This window comes from Panthera leo, chromosome B4 (assembly GCF_018350215.1).
Source record: "Panthera leo isolate Ple1 chromosome B4, P.leo_Ple1_pat1.1, whole genome shotgun sequence".
Taxonomy (NCBI): domain Eukaryota; kingdom Metazoa; phylum Chordata; class Mammalia; order Carnivora; family Felidae; genus Panthera; species Panthera leo.
Genome location: NC_056685.1, coordinates 64,962,824 through 64,982,801, shown reverse-complemented (window position 1 = coordinate 64,982,801; position 19,978 = coordinate 64,962,824). Strand labels below are relative to the sequence as shown.

General features: G+C 38.4%; 1 protein-coding gene across 2 annotated transcripts in view; it reads left to right on the top strand.

Moving 5' to 3' along the window:
* The first annotated feature begins 2,129 nt into the window (after nt 1-2,129).
* PKP2 (plakophilin 2) overlaps nt 2,130-19,978 on the top strand; it is a 261,095-nt gene continuing 243,246 nt past the window's right edge. Inside the window, exon 1 of one of the 2 annotated variants that reach the window (XM_042946240.1) lies at nt 2,130-2,207. The gene's annotated coding sequence lies outside the window, so the exon portion shown is untranslated. The remainder of the gene's footprint in view (nt 2,208-19,978) is intronic. The other variant, XM_042946241.1, reaches the window with a different exon arrangement.

Genomic DNA, 19,978 nt, shown 5'->3' with positions numbered 1-19,978 from the left:
TAAAGCTATTTCAGAGAAAAAAGGATTAATTAACTATTAATACAATAAAATACAACAGGAGCCCGACTGCCAGGTTTATGTATGCCAGTTGTCCTTGCCAGAATTCCCTCTGCAGATTCATTTGAGCTACTCTCCAACCTGCTGGTCAGAATTCCAGGTTCATTGTGTTACTTTAAGTATGGCAGAGTGCAATAAAGCAGGAAACATCATTCTACACAAAGCTCTAAGATTGACCTCCTTAAGACAACAGAGAAAACAATAATGAGATGTTCAAGAGAAGTAAAAATTCCTCAAGGGTGAAATGTATTTTCTTAGATCCATGCAAGCAAACATGTTTACAGAATTCCATCTCAGGATCAAAATTTAATTGTGTTGACAGTGAACACTGTCTTATCTTTTTCCATATCATGAATGCTAAAATGGGACTTTACTTTCAAGAATTTGCTTTGACAGCTCAGATTTTTCAAATCAGTGTTTGCCATAGCCAACTACCACTGCCTCAGGTGACCCCATTAAAATATTTACAACACTATGCCATCTGCTATGTTACGTAGTAAATATTATGGATATTGTTGTGTTTAATGTAAAGGATCTGAACTAAGCAAAAAGACAGTCAAAGCCCTTCCCCTGGACAACGTTCATGGTGACACAGTCTCTCAGCGCAGTTTATGCTCTTGATCAAAAAGTGTTACTCCAGATCTATCCATTTAAAGAAGTTTCAGACCAATATTGCAAACTCCACTACCAGTTAATTAGAGAACACTCATAACAGGTTTTGTTTCCCCACATATACCTACAGAGGTCAGATAACGAATATTTTTAATCTGATTACTTTCTCCTACATATCATCCAAGTATGAATCTCAGAATTTGAGAGATTTAATTTCAAGTTCTGCTTCTGTCTTGTGGCCATATAACTTCTCAGGATCTCAGTTTCTTCTTTAGTAAAAATACCATTGTCATGATGATAAAATTAAATAACTTATTCAAAGTCTTAGAACATTACAGACCCTCCAAAATAGTAGCTCTTATTACTGAGAAAAGGCCAGGTGAGATAACAGTGCCTACCAGAAGAGAGTAAGAAAGGGCTCTCCCATTCAGAACATCCAGAACCTCCAGGATCCTCCCTGTTTACTGAGGCCTGAAGGAATCACTAAGCTCAGCTGTGAAGAAGGAAAAAAGCAAAAAGGAGAAAACCAGGTGGACGTAGACACAAACATGACTTAATTGCAAGAAGTAACACCTTTTCTTTTTCTGAGTTTTATAATTGCCTAAATTACCTATTTCACTCAAAATAGCCTGTCAACCCTAGCATCCCTCCAGGGGATAATAAAGACCTCTTTAATGATGCATAGCTATCTGCTGGCAATGCTTAGGTATTCCTAAGAAATACCACACAAATAATTTTTACTTTATGCAAATACCCAAATATGTCCACAAGTTAGTTCACTCACAACCCAAAAATCATCACTCCACTGTCAGAACATGGAGGTGGCCCAATACACATAAAGAAATAAAAGGAGTAAAACAGATAGCTGATCAAATGATATCAAAATATCAGCCTTTTATTGTAAAGAAGCATATCAAAGGCCACTTCACAGCTTAATACAAGAGCTACATAGCCTTGCTAATTGAACCCACGGCCAGGCAGATTTCCCTTATCCAATCACAGGCATTCCTGGATAAGAGCAGCACAGAGGGGCAGAAGAGAACCCCTCCATGAAGACAGCCTTATTATAAGAGAAAAGAAAGGGGGCTGAACTGTGCATGCTCACTTGATCCTTCCCAAATTTATATAAGTTATAGTAGTCGCCCCTTATCTATGGGGGATCCGTTCCAAGACCCCCAGTGGATGCCTGAAACCGCGGATAGTATCGCACCCTATATGCTGTTTTATCCTATAAATACATACCTATAATAAAGTTCAATTTCTAAATTACACACAGTAAGAGATTAACAATCACTAGTAATAAAATAAAACAATTAGAACAATATACTATAATAAAAGTTACATGTCTCTCTCTCTCTCAAAATGTCTCATTGTGCTGTACTCACCCTTCTCGAGCTGATGTGAGATGATAAAATGCCTGCGTGATAAGATGACGTCAGGGGAATGACGCAGGCGTGTGACGTAGCCTCAGGCTACTCCTGACCTTCTGCGGATTCCAGATGGAGGATCGTCTTCCTCCTGACCAGCGCTGACCACAGGTAATTGAAACCTCCGAAAGTGATACCACATGTAGGTGGGACCTTCTGTATTTCTGGGACAGGGTGAAAGGGGTGGAGCGAGGCCAGCATTGCCCCTAAATTGCCGAAACTAGAAGAGTTCTCTAAACCGAGTTCTCTAAATCGGAAGAAATTTTCGGGAACGAGGGAAGAAATAGTCTCTCCCCCGCCCCCACCCGGTATCTACAACCAGAAAATAAACCGAAAGCCCTAAGTAATGCAAGGCCATATTACATTAATCTATTGCCAAGTAGTAGGATCAATTCCTAAAAGGTGTCCTGTTTAACAAAAGTTAAAATTCTATTTAAGCATAGCTTGAGGCATAAAAGTTCTGGAAGGCATCTGGATCCCAAGCAAAGCATATAATAACTGTCTCCAGTAGAACATCTCTCACCTGAATCATAATCTAAATCATTCAAGGCATACTGTTGCGGTGTGTTATGTCTCTAAAGGGCTAGACAAATCTCTTCCCCTAATTAGTTTGAAACAAATTAAGGAATGCACACAGATGCCAAATAGGAATTAAACTACCTGCTTTTCTACCAGTAGAGATGCAATAGAGACTATGGCTTGGACCTGCGTTCAAAATTAAGCTTCTCACTCATTTTCTGCAAAAATGGACCAGCCACCCCAAATTGCCCGTGCCCTCTGCACAGGAACAGAGCCTGCCCAAGTAGGTGTCGGTTTGGAGACAGAGAAATGGCAGGAGAAGAAAGAAAATTCCAGTGTTTTCACTCAGTGAGAGAAGTAAGATAGGTCATATTGTTAAAGGGATGCTTACCTCTGTATTTCACTGTCAGCAGTAAATGAACACATGATGGCAAATCCTTGTGATCTCACCAAGAGGTAAATCATTCCTCTTTGTACATGGAGGAGTTAGCAAAAAGTGAAAGAGTATAGATGCCCCTACCTCATATTTTCAAAAGTGTAGAATGTGGAAAGAAGGAAAAAGTCATCTTCCTTACATATTTCTGTGATCTGCAAAGTCAGATTCTGGTGTAAGCATTGCCTTTTGTGTTGGGTGTGAATTTTAGTCTGTATTTTCGCGTGTGCAAGAAATAGAACTTGTTTGTTTTTTTGTGTAACTCATCCTAATTCTTTTTATAAGAGGAAAGTAACCATTTTCACAATTTGCTCTCGTCCCACTTTACATATGCTAATCTGGATTAATTACCAAGAGTTCCCTTTTTCACTTTCAAAAGTGTCCTTATTTGGGGGTGCCCGGCTGGTTCAGTCAGAAGAGCATGTGACTCTTGATCTCAGGGTAGTGAGTTCAAGCTCCATGTTGGGTGTAGAGATTACTTAAAGTTTTTTTAAAAGTACCCGTATCTGAACTATAAATGATATAGTCTTCATAATAAGAAGCCTATTCTAATGGGTGGTAGAAACTTACTCCCAGTCAATCCAGAGGGGATCTCTTTTACCTTGGTGGCACAGGAGTGGGGACTTGGCCTCACATGGCAGCAGGGCATTGAGAGAGGAAGGAATCAGATCAGGGTGAGCAGCTTGCTCCTCTGGCTTCTGTGTGGACCTCTAGTCTTGTCCACACAGAAGTATCTCAGGTGTCAGCTGATACAGACTGCAGCTTCTTAGGTCTCACTCCTGTCCAAAAGCACGTCCAGGATTGAGCTCCATCTATTACTTCAGGTGCAGGGGAGTCACCATGAAACTACCCACACCAAACTGGCATAAGGGAAATTAAGAAGTTAATGCTCTCTGTCACTTTCACACTTCTCTCTGGCACACTGAAATCAGTCTTCTGCTCTTATGTCACCCTGGTGCCACAATAGACCCAGCTTCCTTGCTTGGGAATCACTCTACTACCCTTGCCTCTCACCAGGACACGTGAAATTTTGTAAAACTATCCCCCAGGTCTTGCCGTTTCCTTGGGCTCCATCAGGAAACAGGCACGACATGCCCTTGCTTCTCTCAGGGCCCACCAGATCATCTGGGGGTTTGTACTGACTGCACCCACTCCCAGCAGAGTTTGGCCCAAGAAAGAAACACGGGATCTACTAGTAGGTGGTCAATTAGTAGAGTTATTTATCATGATCTGTTATTAAGTCTCCACTTCATCTACCAAAAAGTATGATAAAATCTATTTTCTCAGTTGTAGTGAAGTTCAAAGAGGTCAGCATTTATCAAAAGCAAATTACAATGTATATTTAAATACTGTTTTCCTTCTGTGAATTCTTTGAGGCAAGTAACCATGTTTTAGTCTTCATTTTTGTCCGTACCATGTCACTAGTACACAGTGAGGTCAAACAACATTTTCAGTAAAAAGATCACCTAAAACATATATAAAACAAGCTTATAATATGAGTGAAAACATTTCCCATCAACATAAGCAGGAATGATGTCATGTAGACATTTATAGTCCCAAGAATTGAATACAGTGATAAAGATATAATAGGAAAGTAGTAAATATTTTGGGGGTGATTGATTTATTTTATCCCAATATGCTTAACTGGCCATCTATGGTGCTTGAAACAAGAATAGGACTTCAAGAATGCCTAATTTGTCTTGTAGAAACAATGAAAACATCAAGTTCAGAAAATCACTATAATATTTAAGAAGTGTTATTGCCAGATGGGAAATATATTAAGTTAAAACTATGTCAAGGAGACCAAAAAATACAGTGGCAAAGGGAAAAAAGGAAATAAATTTCTCTATCACATTTCAGAAAAGTCATGCTGGTGGCTCTGCTTTATAAACTCATTCAAGGACCCAGGTTCTCAGGATCTTGGTTCTCAGGGGTCCCTCAGGGGTCTTCATGGGCGTGGAAGAGACTGAATGGCAACATGTCTGTGAGGAGGGGATATGGCCCACAAGCAGCCCCATCACCTCTGTTCACATTCCATTGTCAAGAACTTAAACTGGGAAGAAAGGGAGACCAGATTTTGATAGGCAGCTAACAGACCTAATTATAATAATAAAGACATTTTTGTCTCAAATAGGTTAACCCAGGTTAACTTACAAGTAAAATATAGTCAAAACAACACCTTTGCAGGCCAGAAAAGCAAAGGAGTTGCTCTTCCTCTGTACAATTTATATCCACCAGTTATAATTTGCCAACTGTATATAGTATATAGTCAGTAGACGGTGGGAATTTATTTTATAAGTGAAAAAATAGAAGCTAGTCTATAGAAGCTAGAGGAGACTCTCTAGGAGTCTCACAGAACCAAAAGTCATAATAAAGAATATTGTTTGACTTAGCCTTATATAAAACCTACTAAAGGGGTGCCTGGGTGGCTCAGTCGGTTAAGCGGCCGACTTCGGCTCAGGTCATGATCTCTCAGTCTGTGAGTTCGAGCCCTGTGTTGGGCTCTGTGCTGACAGCTCAGAGCCTGGAGCCTGTTTCAGATTCTGTGTCTCCTTTTCTCTGACCCTCTCCTGTTCATGCTCTGTCTCTCCCTGTCTCAAAAATAAATAAAACATTAAAAAAAAATTAAAAACCTACTAAAAATGGGAGAAGAGAAACAGTAACTGAAAGTATCTTCTTGTAGAATCCGTCTTAGTTAGGATTTCTAACTTGAAGTAGTTTATAAAACTGAACACCAAAACAAAGGGACAAACAAAATGTCAGTAATAAATAAAAATGACAAGGACTGAAGGTCCTAATAACAAGAACCTTATTATGATTTAAAATAATAATACATTATTATCAACTCTTATTTAACCTGCTAAACAAAGCATGGAAAAACATGCAAAATGATAATAAAGTACACATTTTCAAGTTAGGGATTGTTGTTCCCTTTCACCCTGTTCTCTGAACGAGATTAACAAGGTGTTCAATGTCCATATTCTAAGCAGGAGAATAGAAAACAGAACAGATTGTCAGTCCCTAAACAATGGCCAAATGCTAGAATATATATATTTCTTTAGGCAATATATTTTTTTTTAATTCAAAAGTTGAAGTAATAAAGATTTGAAATTTGGGAAAATGAATCCTGTAGAATATTATAAAAGCAATGATTCATAGATTCATAAGGTTTTATTTTAACATAGTTATGAATTAAATGTACATTTAATAACATTTATAACTATGGCAAGTCACCACAAGCTTTGGGTTCTAAATTCTTTCTCCTTCACAGTAGAATTTTTATGCTCATTTAACTTATCGATACAATTTTTTAAATGACTAGGAATTCACCATACATATTCAGGTTCTATACTGTAAAGAGGAAGCTTAAAAGGTCTACTTAATTTGAGCATCACTGCAGTGACTACACCTGACAGGTGAGTCCACCTGATTCAGAGAACCCTCATTAGCAGTAGTTGAAACACGCTTTAAACTCAAGACTAGTGCCCAGCACATGGTAAGCACTCAATAAATGTAGCTCTTACTCATCACAGTATAATCATATGCCCACATCAAGAGAACATGCCCTATTGATAACTAATTTCTCCTCACTGAAATATTTGTGAAAACCATAAAAAGACAATCTTTTCTAGATCAGATCAGCCCTTATTCTTATAATCCACTTTAGTCCATCTCTGGCTGACCTCTGTATAAAAACTGCCATTATCTAAGAACTCTGAAATTAGTCTGTGTTCACAGTTGCTCAAAGTTCCATAAAGAGCAGAGTTTTCCTCAACTGTCATTCTCTCTCCGAATCTGTTAACTACTGTACACGCCTCAGCAGAGATCAGCTGAAATGGAATCATCTGTTGTTGCCCATTGCAAGCTTCTGTGCTCTGAGTTATTGGACAGGGAGTTGTTGGGTTTTTTTAATTGTTTTTCATGTTTAATTTATTTTTGAGAGAGAGAGAGAGAGAGAGAGAGAGAGAGTGTGAGGGGGGGAGTGGGAGGGGCAGAGAGAGAGAGAGGGAGACACAGAATCTGAAACAGGCTTTGAGCTGTCAGCACCGAGCCTAACACAGGGCTCAAACCCACAAGTGGTGAGATCATGACCTGAACCAAAGTTGGATGCTTAACTGACTGAGCCATCCGGGTGCCCTGTTTGGTTCTTTTTAATATACTTTATGTAACAAAAAATATAGTCTCCACTTTGTGCTGGGGATAGAAATCTTAGTTCATGATTAGGTGTAAAAAATTATAAATTTAGTTTTTAACAATTTATTTAATCTTTTGTATCACATCTTGACATGGGAAAAGAAACACAGACTCCATACATTTTTCTCCTTTTGTCAAGTGACATACAATGCCCAGTGAAAAGTGGATTCTTATAGTGCACATCTTTTGGTGGTTGATGGGGGGGGGGGGGGCGCTTAATCCAATTTTCAATGTCATGTGACCACAAAAGTACTTACACAGATGTATGTCATCCCATCTTCCTTGTCAATCTATCCAGGTTGTCCAACAATGTTCCTTGTTTCTGTCTGGTCCCTGCAGGAACTTAGCTCTCTCTATTCCATCAGTGACATACTTGAGGCCATGAGCATTTCCACAAGGCTAACAAAGTTCCCAGATCCCTAGATGTGACCCTGCTGTATCTTCCCCAGGGCCCTTGGAGACATCTTCCCAGTAAGGTGGGTATGGGGTCCTTCTCAGTCAGGTCTACCATTATCATACACTTGTCACCTTGCCTTGGGCTCTCTCCTTGCTGGCTTAGCAGAAACTCCTGGACCCTCAGTTGTTCCTCACAGATATTTGTGTTTTGTTTGTTTGTTTTTTAATTGGTGGACTCCTCTCCACTCCCACACAAATATGTGGACTTTTGGAACACCTGTTATTTTACAATTTCAGAAGTTCCCTGGGTGAAATTCGAAACTGGCCCCCATACACAGAAGGAAAGGAGAGCCCCGAGGAAGAGGCAGACCACCCCAGATTGGTAGGTGGCAGATTTAATAAGCAAGGGAACTTACAAGACTGGTAAGATGAGTAGATTGCCACACCAGCCTTCCAGAATCTTGAAGGTTTACACAGCAGCTTTAACACAATTCAGTCACATTATACCATCTACATGATCTTAACAACACATTACTCTGTCAAGACTGTGCCACTGAAGCTGCTTCTAGTGTGGAAATAGTATGTGGAATGTACATTCCAAGAAAGGAGGGAGGGAGTGAGGAGCCCCTGATTCCTAGGTCCAGCTCAAGGGTCAACTGAAGGTCACATCTTCTCCATGATCGCTTCCAACAATGTGAAAGCCAAGAGGCTTCAGGTTCCTCAGGAAACAGGCACTAAGATGGATATGTGGGGAGTGCTCTCAGGAATAATGTCTCTTAAGTATCAAAGGGGAGCGGGATTGAGTAAAGGAAGAGTTCAACAGGATGCAGGTGTAACAGAGGCCACAGCTGATCTGACAGAAAGCTCAGAAACAGGTGCATCTCTTCAGAGATGCCCTAAATTAAAGAAAAGGCTGAGCTTCAAGCCCTCTCACCAGCAAGTCATTGGATAAGAGAGGGACTTCACCTTGGACAAGGCTGCTCCTTTTGGTCACAGGCAACTCCTAGAGCCATGGATAATCTACATTCCCAGGAGCTAAGGTAGGAATAAGCATCTCAGTCCTAAAGAGGGATCTGCTTCATCAGGAGTTCTCAAACTTGAGCAGAATCAGAATCACCTAGAGATAATTATTAAAGCACACATTGCAGGTAAAACCCAAGTCTGATTCATTAGTTGTGGGTTGAGGTTAGAGTATCTGCATTTCAAACAAGTTCCCAAGTGTTGCTGCTGTTGTTTTGGGTCACCCTGTAAGAACCACTGGACTCCAGGGGTGCCTGGAGTGGCTCAGTCAGTTAAGCATCCAACTCTTGATTTTGGTTCAGGTCATGATCTCCCGGTTTGTGAGTTTGATCCCCATGTTGGGCTCTGTGCTGATGACATGGAGCCTGCTTAGGATTCTCTGTCTCTTTCTCTCTCTCCCTCCCTTCCACTCTCTCTGCCCCTCCCTGACTCACATGTATGTGGCACTCTCTCTCTTAAAGAAAAAACAAAATACTGCACTCCACTATTCCAAGCTTGCTCTTTTTTTCCATCAGCTGAGTAAAGAACACCTTGAAAGTCAGAAAACCCAAAGAAGATAAAATAAGGGTGAATGGAGAATGAGAATCTATTTTTCAAATACTGTCCTGTCACAACCCACTGGGATAGAACGTATTTTACTCATTACAGTTGATCCTTGAACGACACAGGTTTGAACTGCACAGGTCCACTTATACACAGATTTTTTTTTCTACAAAAAGCTTCATTGTTTCCCCTTCACCCACACATCGGGAGAAGGCTCCTGGGTAGCTAAAAAGCTGGCTAGTGGATGCAGGGAGAGGCTCAGGCAGAAGCCCTGGCCCCAGGGGGAGGCCTGAGGGGGCCCTTTGAGGCTGCTGAGCTCCTAGTCATCCTTGCGAGGGAGCATCTGGAAGACAACAGCGCCCTGGACCCAGGAGGGTCCAGCCTGCTGAGGTGAGTCAGGTGGGAACATCCTCTTGCTGAGTTTCACCTCCTCACCTGGGAAGCAGTTCTGCAGGAAGGGAGGAGCTGGGTGTCTCTGTCAGTAGAACCCGTGTGCAGCTCCAGAAGGGGCTACTTAAGGCTCTTTTTCAGGACCATGGGGGCTCCTACAGCATCTGGGATTCAGTCCCACACATCTTGGGACAGATTCTGCTTGTCCTTTAAGAAGACATAAATGCATGCTAGTTTTGCATCATCAAAAGATGCTGGGAACCCACATACTTCTCCCCAGCCAACTCAGGAAGAAGTGGTTCATACCCTCCAGAGCCACAAATTGTAGGAGGCCCACAAATGTGTGTTGAGCAGGCAGATGACTGCAGCCTCCACCTAGGTGGAATAATTCTGATAAATCTGGAGCTCAAAAACCAGTGTTGGCTTGTCCTTGGGGCAAAGAGTAGCTGAGAAGATGGTTCTGAAGGTTGTGACTAGAAGGGAAGTTGGAGGGTGGCCAGAGATTGGAAGAAAGGGTGTCCTTGGGTCTGTTCTGTCCAAACACTGTGGAAACAAAAGACAAACTCAGGACTGTCAGGAGTTCTGCCTGTTAGTAGACTTTTTTTTTTTTTACGAGATATTACTATAAATGTATTTTCCTTACGATTTTCTTAGTAACAATTTCTTTTCTCTAGCTTTATTGTAAGAATGCAGTGTGTGATAATATACAAAATATGTGTTAATCAACTGTTGATGTTCTGGGTAAAGCTTCTGGTCAACAGTAGGTTATTAGTAGTGAAGTCTGGGGGAGTCAAAAGATATACCCAGATTTTTTACTGCACAGAAATTGGCACCTCTAACCCCTGTGTTGTTCAAGGGTTAATTTCCTGTGGGGTTCTTTATATTTAGTTGTTTTTCTCTTCTGTTAATTAAATGTTCTTTGCTATATGATTATTCTTGCTGTCAACTTGTCCCCACACTGGAAGCAGTAACTCAACATTACCCCCATTCTAATCCACTCATTCACTTAGAAATTATGTACTCTGCCCATTATGTTCATTTGTTATGTCTGAATTCTCTAGTATGAAAAGTTTTGTGCAATTTAATTAATAAGTGAGTTATGGCTACACATAGAGATAGGAAAAACCACAGGCACAAACCCTGTGTGGGGGCTAGGTGACTGCAGGTGTGGCTATAAATAACAGAATGACCCCTAAACAGGAAGATAATGAGGTTTGTAAACAAGCATAACACCGTAGCACACAACATGGAGTGGAGCGTAGGGGACTGGACATAGGTTTCTTGTGACACCCAGAGTTGGTTGGGTTATGATCACGCTGATAGGTAGCAAGTGGACCTCATGGGGGACTTGTGTTCATTTTCTGTACTAGAAGCACTCAGGTCAGTGAAGCACATTATACCTGAGGATTATGCCCAGATTGAGGCAAGGGCTGTGAAAAGTCCTGGTTCCCTCCTTCCCACCCCGATTTCCTGCACACTCTTCTACATGAAATTGGTGTTTATTTATGACATTTCGCCTTGGTTTTTGCCTCTCGTGACTGCCACTTGTCATTCTTTTTAATACTTTCAGTGCATAAAATTGTAGTTATTGGTGGTAAAATCATAAGTTTTCCTTTTTATTTCCCTCTGCAAAGGTCCAAATCCTTCAACTCTTTACATATAACCATCTAGGGTCATATACATTTTTCTGGGCATTATGGACAAAGAATAATGTGTGAAATTTGGAAACAGCTTATTACTAATTAAAGAAGATGTTTAAAAAGCATAAAAATAATGTCTATGAGGAAATATTCTGAAAACCAGGACATTTAAAATGGAAATTAAAGTTTAGGGATTAATAATCTTCTTCAAAGATATAAAGGGCATCTAATTGAGGGATGGAGGAGGAAAGCAAGGATAAACCCTCAATTTCTACTAAGAAACAAGGATAATATAAACTAGATAGAAAGGTTTTTTACCTAGGAGACTATTCGACATTAATTGGGCACATGAAAAACCTGTATCATCTCTTTTCCTGGGAGGGTCTAATCAAAACAGTATCATATTTCAAAACAGGATTAGATGTGGTCCTGTCAGAATACAAAGATGACCTCCTAAGTTCTCTTCTCACCCTAAGATTTTTATCTTTTATGATAGCAGTCAGAGACATTCTGATGAGCAAAATTGATTTCTGGCAAAGGACATATCTCCAAAGAACCATTTTTCATGGCTTTGTATATAATTTTTATTGATGCCATAATCTTCAAAGAATGAAGAGATGGTTCCCTGAATTGAAAATCCTTAGGCTGCTCTAGCTGTTTGGAAGGATTTACATTTCTGTGATGTCCTGAAGTTCTTAACTCATTGTGACCCCAATCTAACACTTACATGCAACCTGGTTAACAATAAGAGTGTGAGACTACACTCCAAAAATATTTGAAAATATTATCTTTGTGACATAGAATTTTCTTTTTCTCATATTAGTTTATTTTCATTCATAGGGTTTTGTAAGGATGAGGTTAATCAGGTAGAGAAAATCAGAGAAGCTTGGACTCACTCTAGAGAAAATTTGAAGAATGTCAGACGTATACTTTTGCCATCTCAAAATACAGTCACCAATGGGTACTAGAATGAGGGATAGAAAGTAGAAGAAGCGAGAGAGACACCAAGGATATAATTTCTCTCAATCTAGAAGTTCCCTTGAGCCCTTTTGTATGTAGCAAAGTTCTACTGTACCATTATATCCCAGGTAAAATACCACCTTGTCTGGGAAGCCCATCACCACTCCTACTATAATTTATATAAATTAAACTCAGATACCCCTGAGTTTAAATCCTTAAAATCCTTATTGTTATCAACAAATAATATCTATAAATATTTGACCATTTTACTTAACATCTCTTAATTTCAAAATAAAATTGGCTCACATATATGTGAAAAAGTTTAGGACAGTGTCAGACACAGAATTCATCAAACATCAGTTTCTTCCCTCAAAATGCTGTAATGGGTCATATTGACACCCATGCAATGTGTGCCAAGAATGTACAGGTATTAAACACATTTTTTTAAATCTCTAAAGTTCAAAAAACACTGAATGTCAATCATCTTAAAAGATACTAGGAATTGTTCTTAAGAGTATAAAATGTTCATCATGATCTTAACCTCTGGCATAAATGAAAGTTCTAAGTAAACAAACAATTATTAGCTAAAACTGAAGACAATCTATAATTTTACAAAATTTACTGGTATTCCATACCCTGAGCTAATTTCTGGGAATTTGTGTCTGAAAGAGAAAAGTACAAAGGACTGAATGTTTGTGTCTCCCAAAATTCATATGTTGAAACCCTAATTCCAATGTGATGGTATTTAGAGGTTGGACATTTGAGAAGTGATTAGGTCATGAGAGTGGAGCCCTCATAAGCGGGAATAGTCCCCTTATAATAAGAGGTCAGAGAGGTCCCTTGCCCCTGCTGAGGTGTGGGACACAGAGAAGATGGTCCCCGAGGAAGAGAGTATTTACCAGAAACCTGACCATGAGATTACAGAGCCTGCTCCTCTTCATCCTGGACTTATAGCCACCAGAACTTTGAGAAATATGTCTGGGGTAATTTTTTTAATATATGTTTTAAGTTTATTTATTTATTTTGAGAGAGAGAGAGAGAGAGAGAGCACATGAGTGAGGGAGGGAGGGGCAGAGAGAGAGAAAGACAATCCCAAGCAGTCTCCGTACTGCTAGCACAGAGACCCACGTAGGGCAAGAACTCATGAACCATGAGATCATGATCTGAGCTGAAACTAAGAGCTGAAACTAAGAGCTGGATATTCAATTGACTGAACCACCCAGGTGCCCCTCAACATTATTACATTTTTAAAACATCATTTTATTTGTTGTCAAATGTGCCTTTATGCATATATAATTATATACTCACTCTTTTCTTTGTTTCTTAGTTTCCAAAGTTTCATTTCATAAATACTCATTTAAAGAAATTTTTTTAATTTAATTAAAAAAAGAGAAATGTTAAAAGTCCAGTTACCATATTGAAATTTAAAATAATGGAGCTTATTGGTTTCCATACGACACTCAGTGCTCATCCCAACAGGTGCCCTCCTCAATGCCCGTCACCCACTTTCCCCTCCCTCCCAACCCCCATCAACCCTCAGTTTATTCTCAGTTTTTAAGAGTCTCTTATGGGTTGTATGGAAACCAATTTGACAATAAATTTCATATTAAAATAAAATAAAATAATGGAGCTTAGTCTAAATTATACCATCAAAACAACTTAAAATTTTATTGAATTACCTTATTTAATAAATTATCGAGAATTATCTTATCTACACACAATAGTTCACCAATTGTTTTACAATAAATTTGTTATTATTTTACAAAGTCTAAGACTAAAACCAGAGAAGTCAAACATTTATAAATTATACTTTTTTTTGTTTGATCCCAAACTATTACTCCTTATTAGGGAAGAGATCAGGGAGGGAATCAACGTGGTGATCAAAGAAATGTGGAGCACATATCACTATTATAAGTCTTTTACTTTAAAATCACCCTGAGAGATGTACCATAACTTGGTAGCAACAAAGCATGAAAGAATGATCCAATACTTGGTATGCTCAAATACCCTCGAAAGTTTCTTTGGTAACTAAGTTAAAGATGTATCCTTCTTCCTGAGAAACTTAACAGAAACCAATGGGGGGAGGGGAAGGAAAAAAAAAAAGAGGTTAGAGTGGGAGAGAGCCAAAGCATAAGAGACTCTTAAAAACTGAGAACAAACTGAGGGTTGATGGGGGGTGGGAGGGAGGGGAGGGTGGGTGATGGGTATTGAGGAGGGCACCTTTTGGGATGAGCACTGAGTGTTGTATGGAAACCAATTTGACAATAAATTTCATATATTGAAAAAAAAAAAAAGATGTATCCTTCTGCTTAGACTTCAAGGCCCTCAAATGTAGCCCTAACAATCCTCTCCAGTCTTGTCCTCCATATCTTCCCTGTGCATACCCTTCACTCCAACAACAACAAATTATTTGGCATTTCCTGACATGCTCCAGGCTTTTCCACTTGCATCTCTACACACTGAAACCTTACTCTTCCCTTCCCTCAAGGCCTGAAGCCCTTTCTAATAGCTCTCATTTGGATATGGTTTTGTTTCCTTTTTACTTTCGCAGTACTTTTCTTCTCTCCTGTGGCACTTACCTTGTTCTGTAGAGTCTTGTAGTATAGTTCAGTGTATATTTGCCATTTCTGATTGGATGGCAAATTCCTTAAGGGTGAAGACTTTGTTCAATTTAATATTTCTTTTTTCATCTTCCCATTAGTTCTCACTCAACATGGAAAATGTAGTTCTTCAATACCTATTATGTTGCATGTTGCAGGCCCTGTGCGGGGCTGTGGAGATGGAATATTCAGTGAGCAGGAGGTGGTTCCTGTCCTAACAAAGCTTATTCCAGACATCAGAGGATAAAAAAAAAGTAAACAGGAAATCAAAGTAATGTGGAAACATGTAGGTGTTAAAGCAGGACATGGCAAAAATACCAACCAATCTATAGTGGGGGAGATGAGAGACATACTGTTCCAGAGAGAAGGAACAGAGTTAAGAAAGAACCTGGAGTTGAGGGTGCATGTGGTTTCAAAGAGCTGAAAAAGTACAATATGGCTGCAGAATAAAACAGAAGATGGTATATCCTTCTCCATAGCCTCTGTTTTATGGACCATGAGGGCTTTGCTTATGAGGGCCATGTCATTGAGGCCCTCATAAATAAAGCTAAGAAGTTCAAACTTTATTCTGAGATCACTGCAAGTTGTTAAAGACATGACCTGATCAGAATTGACACTGATACTTAAAGAAAAATCCATATGCATTAGCTTATTTCCTATCGTGTATTTATTTATTGTATACTCTGCCTCAGTTTTTTTTTTTTTAATGTTTATTTTTTGAGACAGAGAGAGAGTGAGAGAATGTGAGCAGAGGAGAGGCAGACAGAGGGAGACAGAATCTGAAGCAGATTACAGGCTCCAAGCTGCCAGCACAGAGCCCGACATGGGGCTCAAACCCATGAGCCGTGAGATCATGACCTGAGCCTAAGTCAGACGCTTAACCTACTGAGCCACCCATGCACCCCATACTCTGCCTCAGTTCTAAAACAATTTGATGTAGCTAAAATACTTGCAGTATAATATTTACAAATTAGCATATTTCTACTTTCAAGGAGAGTTTTCAGAATACAAGAAAATCAGACATGTTGTACTGAAATCAAAGATACATACAACCTGAACACATTTCATGTCAAAAACAAAACAAAACACTAGACACATAAACATATAACAACACCACATGATAAGCTTTAAGCTTATTGGAGTTTTTTTAATGAAAAAGGTACACTTTTTAACACTTTCTGTCAGACTTTTTTTTTTAATGTTTATTTATTTTTGAAAGAGAGAGAGACAGAGTGTGAGTGTGTGAAGGGCAGAGAGAGAGGGAGACAGAATCCAAAGCAGGCTCCAGGCTCTGGTCTCTGGGCTATCAGCACAGAGCCCGATACGGGGCTTGAACTCATAAGCCGTGAGATCATAACCTGAGCCGAAGTTGAACGCCCAGCCGACTGAGCCACCCAGGCAACCCTCTGGCAGACTTTTCTACAACACCAGAACACTCGTTAAAATCCTTTAAGCAATAGACATAAAGGGATGTACAGTATACATGAAAATATATAAAATGTTTTGCCTTTCAGAATTCCCCTTGAAGAGAAGATTTGTTGGGGATAAAAAAGTCTTCTGGTTGCTAGTAATGATAAGGTGAATAGTGCTTTTAAAATTTAAAAAAAAAAAAGAGTTCTTCTTGTGTGTTGAGATTTTGAAATATACTTGTTGGAATATTCCCAAAGATATGAATCAGAACAGAAGAAGGACTGCTCATGGGGAGCCTCTAAGTAAATGAGTTTCTGGAAAAAGGAATCTACTAACAGTAGTTCTGTTCTTTTTACTTGCTAAAGTAAAGCTGGAGCTTTACAGTCTTTGAAGAAGTTACATGTTTATCTACCGATAATTTCTACATCAAACTATTTTCAAACTGTCAAGATTCACAAATTTCAGGAGAACATATTATGTCAAGCCCAGAGAAAACCAAAATATCTATGCCAAAACTTGCCAAGAAGGATAATGTGACTTACAGATAAAAGGAGATACACAAGGAAAAACAAGTGTTTCTTTTCATTCAGTTGCTTAATTAAATGGCATTTCCAGTTTAAATGGTAGAAGGAGGAAACATCCCTGTTTAGTCAGAAAAATCAATACAGAAATAGCAAATTCAAACACCATTCATATCAGTATGCCATCTAAAAGAGAGCAGTAGTTGAAGTTGTGGACATATAGAAGAAACTCTCTGAATATTGGAAAGGTCATTTCTCTCAATTTTTCACCAATACAATGTCCATCTGAGGTAAATAGAGCAGCATAAATCTTGTATTTACAAAGATAATTCTCATAGCACAAAGGTGATCTGAGAAACGGTAAGTCTGGGATATTAGGAAACTATTAAAATAAATTAAGCAGGTCTGCTTTTAGCTAAGATCAAGTCAGAGGTACCAGGTTTACCTTCCCACCTAAAAAAAAAACTCAAAAACTAGGTGAAATATATGAAACAACACATGTGTAAGAGGAAATTACTTGAAGCCAGGAAACAACTATCTAAAATAATCAGAGAGAAAAGTTCCTATTGGTCACATGAGGCTGAAAGAGTGACTGTTGCAACCGACCAAGCTGGAAAACCTCATACTACAAGGAACATTGGACAGAATTCTCAGAAGGATCCTGCCTTCGTTGTGGTGAATAATTAGCCCATGATTAAAAACAGCCCTGGTACTGCCTAACGAGTATTAATAGCAAGACGCAAAGGATCTAATCATTTTCAAGTAACTGTCTCATAACAAAGCTCAGAAGTATTTATAGGAACACAAAAATATCTAGCACAATACAACAAAATAAAAGCAAAATGACTATCATTCAATCAAAAAATACCAGGTATACAAACAGAAAAACAGAATTCATAATGACAAGAAAAATCAATTGGCCAAATTCAAACCACAATGGGATACCACTTCACACCTATCAGAATAGCTAGCATCAAAAAGTAGGTAACAAGTGTTGGCAAGGATGTGGAGACATTGGAACCTCATACACTGCTGGAGAAAATGTAAAATGATTCAGCCACTTTGGAAAACCAGTTTGGCAGTTCATCAAATGATTAAACATAGAGTTACTAGAGGACCCAGCAATTCCAGCTCTTGGGTACATACCCAAGAGAAATCAAAGCAGACGTCCATGTAAAACTTTGTAAATGAATGATTATATAGCAGCTCTTATTAACAATAGCCAAAAAATGGAAGCAACCAAATGTTCACCAACTGACGAATGGATAAACAAAACATGATATATTCATAAATGGAAAATTATTCACCTATTAAAAAGCAATGAAATACTGATACATGTCAGAACATGGATGAACCCAGAAAATATGCTAAGTGAAAGAATTTAATTATAAAAGACCACATATTGTATGATTTCACTAATATGAAAATCCAGAATAGGGAAATCTATAAAGACAGAAAGTAAATTAGTGGTTCCTTGAGGTTGGGAGGGGAATAGGGAGATAAGGAATGATAGCTAATGGATCTGGGGTTTCTTTTTAAGGTGTTGAAAGTTTTTCTTAAATTGACATGGTGATGCTTCTACATATCTAAATATACTAAAAAACATACAATTGTACAATTAAATGTATAATTGTATGGTATATGAATTATATCATCAATAAAGCTCTTTTTAAAAACCAACCCAGAATGGACACAAACGTTACTAGCAAACAAGTGCATTAAAACAGTCATTATAGTGTATTCCATGTGTTTATAAGGTTACATAGATATATGGAAAATCAAACCTCTAGAGATGAAAGTTTTAATGTCCAGGATGGAAAATGCAATGAATGTGATGAACAGCTGGCTAGATTGAAGAAGAAAAAAAATAATGAACTTGAATAAATAGCAACAGAAACTATCCAAAATAAAACATAAAGAAAAAAAGAAATTTAAAAAATAAACATCATGAGTGAGCTGTGGGACAATGTCAAGTGATTACATACATATGTAATTAGAATGCCCAAAGAACTGTTGAGGGAGACAGAGAAAATATCTGACTAAATGGCTAAAACTCTTCCAAATTTGATGAAAATTATAAATGCATAGATCCAAGAAATCAGTGAACCTCAAACACAGGAAAAATGGAGAACTAAAGAATATCATAATCAAATTGCTCAAAACCAATGATAAAGAGAAAATCTTAAAAGCAGCAAGGCAAAACATACATTCCAACAAGATAAGGATGATAGCAGATTTCTTATTAAAAACAATACAAGTGATGGGGTCCCTGGGGGGCTCAGTCAGTTAAGCATCTGACTCTTGGTGTCATCTCAGGTCATGATCTCATGGTTAGTGGGTTCGAGCCCTCGTCGGGCTCTGTGCTGACGGTGTCTCTCTCTGCCACTCCCCTGCTTGTGCATGCTTTCTCTCTCACACACACAAAATAAATAAATAAATAAGTAAACATTTTTTAAAAACCTTCTTGAAAAAAAACCCAACAATGCAAGTGAGAAAATGATGGATCACATTTTTTCAAAAAACTAAAAGAATTGTCAAACTTGAATTCTGTGCCTAGCAAAAATATCTTTTGAGAACAAAGTCCTTACAAAAACACATTTTTCTGCTTTAGTCTCTTCAAATAGTGAGTAACTAATAACATCACACCAATCTTGCATTTTCATAATAAGTCCTACTTAGTCATGATATAATAACCTATTTGAACATAGGTTGGTTGAGTATGGCAATATTTTGGCAAAACTATTTCAAACTTGCTCTTGAATGAGATGCAGCTGTTATTTTACTTTCTTTTGCTGTCCCTGTCCTGTAATAACAGGTAATGCTGGCGTCACAGAGGAGAGTGTTTCCTCTTCCTTAACACTCTATAATAGTTTACTCAATATTCAAATTATTCATTCGTGAGCATGCAGTAGAAATTTCCAGGGAAGACACCCAGGCAGCAAGGTTTCTTTTTGGGAAAATTTTTCCCTAAGAATGAATGTACTTAATGTTTTTAGGACTATTTGGTGGGGTTTTTTTGTTTGTTTTGTTTTTGTTTTTTGTTTTGTTTTTTTAACCTTGAGACTGTTTTGAAAAGTTACATTGTTCTAGGAATTAGTACCTCTTACCCAAGTTTTAAGTAGCATAAAATTATCCGTAAAATCTTCTGAATTTCCTCTTCACATCTGGAATATCAATAATTGTGTCATTTTAAAATTTCATTTTATACTTGGTCTTCTCTTTTCTATTCTTCTACCAGTTTTACCAGAGTTTGTTT